Below are 6,877 nucleotides of genomic sequence, written 5' to 3' on the forward strand. Positions count from 1 at the left end.
AGAACATCATCATCGTCACCACACCGTCATGCTGACGGAACTCTCCCTCGACACTCACCTGGATCGGAGTTCGAGGGACGTCATCGAGCTGAACGAGTGCAAGAACTCGGAGGTGCCGTGCTTTCGGTGCTTGATCGGTTGGGCCGTGAAGACGTACGACTACATCAACCGCGTTGTGCTAACGCTTCCACTTACGGTCTACAAGGGTACGTAGACAACACTCTCCCCTCTCGTTGCTATGCATCACCATGATCTTGCGTGTGCGTAGGAAATTTTTTGAAATTACTATGTTCCCCTACAGTGGCATCCGAGCCTAGGTTTTATGCGTTGATGTTATATGCACGAGTAGAACACAAGTGAGTTGTGGGCGATACAAGTCATACTGCTTACCAGCATGTCATACTTTGGTTCAGCGGTATTGTTGGATGAAGCGGCCCGGACCAACATTACGCGTACGCTTACGCGAGACAGGTTCTACCGACGTGCTTGGCACACAGGTGGCTGGCGGGTGTCAGTTTCTCCAACTTTAGTTGAACCGAGTGTTGCTACGCCCGATCTTTGAGAAGGTTAAAACAGCACTAACTTGACGAACTATCGTTGTGGTTTTGATGCGTAGGTAAGAACGATTCTTGTTAAGCCCGTAGCAGCCACGTAAAACTTGCAACAACAAAGTAGAGGACGTCTAACTTGTTTTTGTAGGGCATGTTGTGATGTGATATGTTCAAGACGTGATGCTATATTTTATTGTATGAGATGATCATGTTTTGTAACCGAGTTGTCGGCAACTGGCAGGAGCCATATGGTTGTCGCTTTATTGTATGCAATGCAATCGCCCTGTAATTGCTTTACTTTATCACTAAGCGGTAGCGATAGTCGTAGAAGCAATAGTTGGCGAGACGACAACGATGCTACGATGGAGATCAAGGTGTCGCACCGGTGACGATGGTGATCATGACGTTGCTTCGGAGATGGAGATCACAAGCACAAGATGATGATGGCCATATCATATCACTTATATTCATTGCATGTGATGTTTATCTTTTATGCATCTTATCTTGCTTTGATTGACGGTAGCAGTATAAGATGATCTCTCACTAAATTTCAAGATAAAAGTGTTCTCCCTGAGTATGCACCGTTGCCAAAGTTCGTCATGCCCAGACACCACGTGATGATCGGGTGTGATAAGCTCTACGTCCATCTACAACGGGTGCAAGCCAGTTTTGCAACGCAGAATACTCAGGTTAAACTTGACGAGCCTAGCATATGCATATATGGCCTCGGAACACTGAGACCGAAAGGTCGAGCGTGAATCATATAGTAGATATATACATAATGATGTTCACCACTGAAAACTACTCCATTTCACGTGATGATCGGTTATGGTTTAGTTGATTTGGATCACGTGATCACTTAGATGATTAGAGGGGTGTCTATCTAAGTGGGAGTTCTTAAGTAATATGATTAATTGAACTTAAATTTATCATCAACTTAGTCCTGGTAGTATTTTGCAAATTATGGTGTAGACCAATAGCTCGCATTGTTGCTTTCATATGTTTATTTTGATATGTTCCTAGAGAAAATTGTGTTGAAAAATGTTAGTAGCAGTGATGCAGATTGGATCCGTGATCTGAGGATTGTCCTCATTGCTGCACAGAAGAATTATGTCCTTGATGCACCGCTAGGTGATGGACCTATTGCAGGAGCAGAGGCAGACGTTATGAACGTTTGGCTAGCTCAATATGATGACTACTTGATAGTTTAGTGCACCATGCTTAATAGCTTAGAATCGGGACTTCAAAGATGTTTTGAACGTCATGGGCCATATGAGATGTTCCAGGAGTTGAAGTTAATATTTCAAGAAAATACCCGAGTTGAGAGATATGAAGTCTCCAACAAGTTCTATAGCTAAAAGATGGAGGAGAATAGCTCAACTAGTGAGCATGTGCTCAGATTGTCTGCGTACTACAATCGCCTGAATCAAGTGGGAGTTAATCTTCCAGATAAGATAGTGATTGAAAGAGTTCTCTAGTCACCATCATCAAGTTAGTAGAACTTCGTGATGAACTATAGTATGCAAAGGATGACGAAAACGATTCTCGAGCTCTTCGCAATGTTGAAATCAACGAAGGTAGAAATCAAGAAAGAGCATCAAGTGTTGATGATTGACAAGACCACTAGTTTCAAGAAAAGGGCAAAGGGAAAGAAACGGAACTTCAAGTAGAATGACAAGCAAGTTGTCACTCCCGCGAAGAAGCCCAAAGCTGGACCAAAGCCTGAAACTAAGTGCTTACACTCCATGGAAATGTTCACTAGAAACAGAAATGCCCTGAAAATTTGGTGGATAAGAGGGATGGCAAAGTGAACAGGGGTATATTTGATATACAGGTTATTGATGTGTGCCTTACTAGTGCTTATAGTAGCCCCTGAGTATTTGATACTTGTTCGGTTGCTAAGATTAGTAACTCGAAACAGGAGTTACATAATAAACAGAGACTAGTTGAGGGGAAGTGACGATGAGTGTTGGAAGTAGTTCCAAGATTAATATGATCATCATCACACACTCCCTATACTTTCGGGATTAGTGTTAAACCTAAATAAATGTTATTTGGCGTTTGCGTTGAGCATGAATATGATTTGATCATGTTTATTGCAATACGGTTATTCATTTAAAGTCAGAGAATAATTGTTGTTCTGTTTACATGAATAAAACCTTCAATAGTCATACACCCAATGAAAATAGTTTGTTGGATCTCGTCGTAGTGATACACATATTCATAATTATTGATGCCAAAAGATGCAAAGTTAATAATGATAGTGCAACTTATTTGTGGCACTGCCGTTTGGGTCATATCGGTGTAAAGCGCATGAAGAAACTCCATAAAGATGGATTTTTAGAATCACTTGGTTATGAATCATTTGATGCTTGCGAGTCGTGCCTTTTGGGCAAGATGACTAAAACTCCGTTCTCCGGAATAATGGAACGAGCTACTTGTTGGAAATAATACATACTGATGTATGCAGACCAATGAGTATTAAGGCTCGTGGCGGGTATCGTTATTTTTTGACCTTCACAGATGATTTGAGCAGATATGGGTATATCTACTTGATGAAACATACGTCTGAAATAGTTGAAAGGTTCAAAGAATTTCATAGTGAAGTGGAAAATCATCGTAACAAGAAAATAAAGTTTTTGCGATCTGATCGTGGAGATGAATATTTGAGTTATGAGTTTGGCCTTCAGTTAAAATAATGTGGAATGGTTTCACAAACTCATGCCACCTGGAACACCACAGTGTAACGGTGTGTCCGAACGTCATAACCGCACTTTATTTGATATGGTGCGATCAATGATGTCTCTTACCGATTTAGCAATATCATTTTAGGGTTATGCATTAGAGACAGCTGCATTCACTTGAAATAGGGCACCATCAAAATCCGTTGAGACGACGCCTTATGAACTGTGGTTTGGCAAGACACCAAAGTTGTCGTTTTTTAAAGTTTGGAGTTGCAATGCTTATGTGAAAAAGTTTCAACCTGATAAGCTCGAACCCAAATTGGAGAAATGTGTCTTCATAGGATACCCAAAGGGGACTCTTGGGTACACCTTCTACTCATAGATCCGAAGGCAAAATATTTGTTGCTAAGAATGGATCCTTTCTAGAGAAGGAGTTTCTCTCGAAAGAAGTGAGTAGGAGAAAAGTAGAACTTGATGAGGTAATAGTACCTTCTCCCGAATTGGAAAATAGTTCATCACTGAAATCTTTTCCAGTGATGCCTACACCAATTAGTGAGGAAGCTAATGATGATGATCATGAAACTTCAAATCAAGTTACTACAGAACCTCGTAGGTCTTCCAGAGTATAGTCCGCACGAGAGTGGTACGGTAATTCTATTCTGGAAGTCATGTTACTAGACCATGATAAACCTACGAACTATGAGAGAGCGATGATGAGCCCACATTCCGCGAAATGGTTTGAGGCCATGAAATCTGAGATGGGGTCCATGTATGAGAACAAAGTGTGGACTTTGGTGGACTTGCCCGATGATCGGCAAGCCATAGATAAATGGATCTTCAAGAGGAAGACTGACATTGATAATAGTGTTACTATATACAAAGCTCGACTGGTTGCGAAAGGTTTTTCGACAAGTTCAAGAGGTTGACTACGATGAGACCTTCTCACCCCTAGCGATGCTTAAGTTTATCCGAATCAGGTTAGCAATTGTCGCATTTTATGATTATGAAATTTGGCAAATGGATGTCAAAACTGCATTCCTGAATGGATTTCTGGAAGGAGATTTGTATATGATGCAACCAGAAGGTTTTGTCGATCCAAAAGGTGCTAACAAAATGTGCAAGCTCCAGCGATCCATCTATGGACTGGTGCAAGCATCTCGGAGTTGGAATATATGTTTTGATAAGTTGCTCAAAGCATATAGTTTTATATAGACTTGCAGTGAAGCCTGTATTTACAATAAAGTGAGTGGGAGCACTACAGCCTTTCTGATAAGTTATATGTGAGTGACATATTGTTGATCAGAAATGATGTAGAATTTTTCTGGAAAGCATAAACAAGTGTTTGAAAGGAGTTCTTTAAAAGAAAGACCTCAGTAAAGCTACTTACATATTGAGCATCAAGATCTATTGAGATAGATCAAGACGCTTGATAAGTTTTTTCAAATGAATACATACCTTGACAAGTTTTTGAAGTAGTTCAAAATGGAATAGTCAAAGAAAGAGTTCTTGCCTGTGTTGCAAAGGTGTAAAGTTGAGTAAGACTCAAAACCCGACCATGGCAGAAAATAGAAATAGAATGAAAAGTCATTCCCTATGCCTCAGTCATAGGTTCTATAAAGTATGCTATGCTATGTACCGGACCTATTGTATACCTTGCTCTGAATTTGGCAAGGGAATACAATTCTGATCTAAGAGTAGATCACTTGACAGCGATCAAGAATATCCATAGTAAGGACTAAGGAAATGTTTCTCGATTATGGAGGTGATAAAAGAGCTCGTCGTAAAGAGTTACATCGGTGCAAGCTTTTACACCGATCCAGAAGACTCTAAGTCTAAATCTGGATACATATTGAAAGTGGGAGCAATTAGCTATAGTAGCTCCGTGCAGAGCATTGTAGACATAGAATATTTGCAAAATACATACGGCTCTGAATGTGACAGACCCGTTGACTAAACTTCTCTCACGAGCAAAACATGATCATACCTTAGTACTCTTTGGGTGTTAACCACATAGAGATGTGAACTAGATTATTGACTCTAGTAAACCCTTTGGGTGTTGATCACATGACGATGTGAACTATGGGTATTAATCATATACAGATATAAATATTGGTGTTAAATCACATGATGATGTGAACTAGATTATTGACTCTAGTGCAAGTGGGAGACTGAAGGAAATATGCCCTAGAAGGCAATAATAAAGTTATTATTTATTTCCTTATTTCATGATAAATGTTTATTCTTCATGCTAGAATTGTATTAACCAGAAACTTGGTACATGAGTGAATACATAGACAAACATAGTGTCACTAGTATGCCTCTACTTTACTAGTTTGTGAATCAAAGATGGTTAAGTTGCCTAGCCAAAGACATGAGTTGTCATTTGATTAACGGGATCGCATCATTAGGAGAATGATGTGTTTGACTTGACCCATTCTGTTAGCTTAGCACTTGATCGTTTAGTATGTTGCTACTGCTTTCTTCATGACTTATACATGTTGCTATAACTATGAGATTATGCAACTCCCGTTTACTAGAGGAACACTTTGTGTGCTGCCAAACGTCACAACGTAACTGGGTGATTATAAAGGTGCTCTATAGGTGTCTCCGAAGGTAATTGTTGGGTTGGCGTATTTCGAGATTAGGATTTGTCACTCTGATTGTCGGAGAGGTATCTCTGGGCCCACTCGGTAATGCACATCACTATAAGCCTTGCAAGAATTGTAACTAATGAGTTAGTTACAGGATGATGTATTACGGAACGAGTAAAGAGACTTGCCGGTAATGAGATTGAACTAGGTATTGAAATACCGATGATCGAATCTCAGGGAAGTAACATACCGATGACAAAGGGAACAACATATGTTGTTATGCAGTTTGACCGATAAAGATCTTCGTAGAATATGTGGGAGCCAATATGAGCATCCAGGTTCCGCTATTGGTTATTGACCGGAGACGTGTCTCGGTCATGTCTACATAGTTCTCCAACCCGTAGGGTTCGCACGCTTAAAGTTCGATGACGGTTATATTATGAGTTTATGTGTTTTGATGTACCGAAGGAGTCCGGAGTCCCGGATGAGATCGGGGACATGACGAGGAGTCTTGAAGTGGTCGAGACGTAAAGATCGATATATTGGATGACTATATTCGGACATCGAAAAGGTTCCGAATGATTCAAGTATTTTTCGGAGTACCAGAGAGTTACGGGAATTCGCCGGGGAGTATATGGGCCTTATTGGGCTTTAGGGGAAAGAGAGAGGAGAGGTTGGGCGCCCCCCCCCCAAGGCCTAGTCTGAATTGGACTAGGGGGAGGGGCTGCGCCCCTCCTTCCTTCTCTTCTCTCACCCCTTTCCTTGACTCCTACTCCTGCTACTTGGAAAGGGGGGAATCCTACTCCCGGTGGTAGTAGGACTCCTCCTAGGGCGCGCCATGCATAGAGAGGGCCGGCCCTCCCCCTCCTCCACTCCTTTATATACGGGGAGGGGGGGCACCCCTTGGAGACACAACAATTGATCATTGATCTCTTAGCCGTGTGCGGTGCCCCCCTCCACCATAGTCCACCTTGATAACATTATAGCGGTGCTTAGGTGAAGCCCTGCGACGGTAGAACATCATCATCGTCACCACGTCGTCGTGCTGACG

Source organism: Triticum dicoccoides, chromosome 6B (genome assembly GCF_002162155.2).
Source record: "Triticum dicoccoides isolate Atlit2015 ecotype Zavitan chromosome 6B, WEW_v2.0, whole genome shotgun sequence".
NCBI lineage: Eukaryota > Viridiplantae > Streptophyta > Magnoliopsida > Poales > Poaceae > Triticum > Triticum dicoccoides.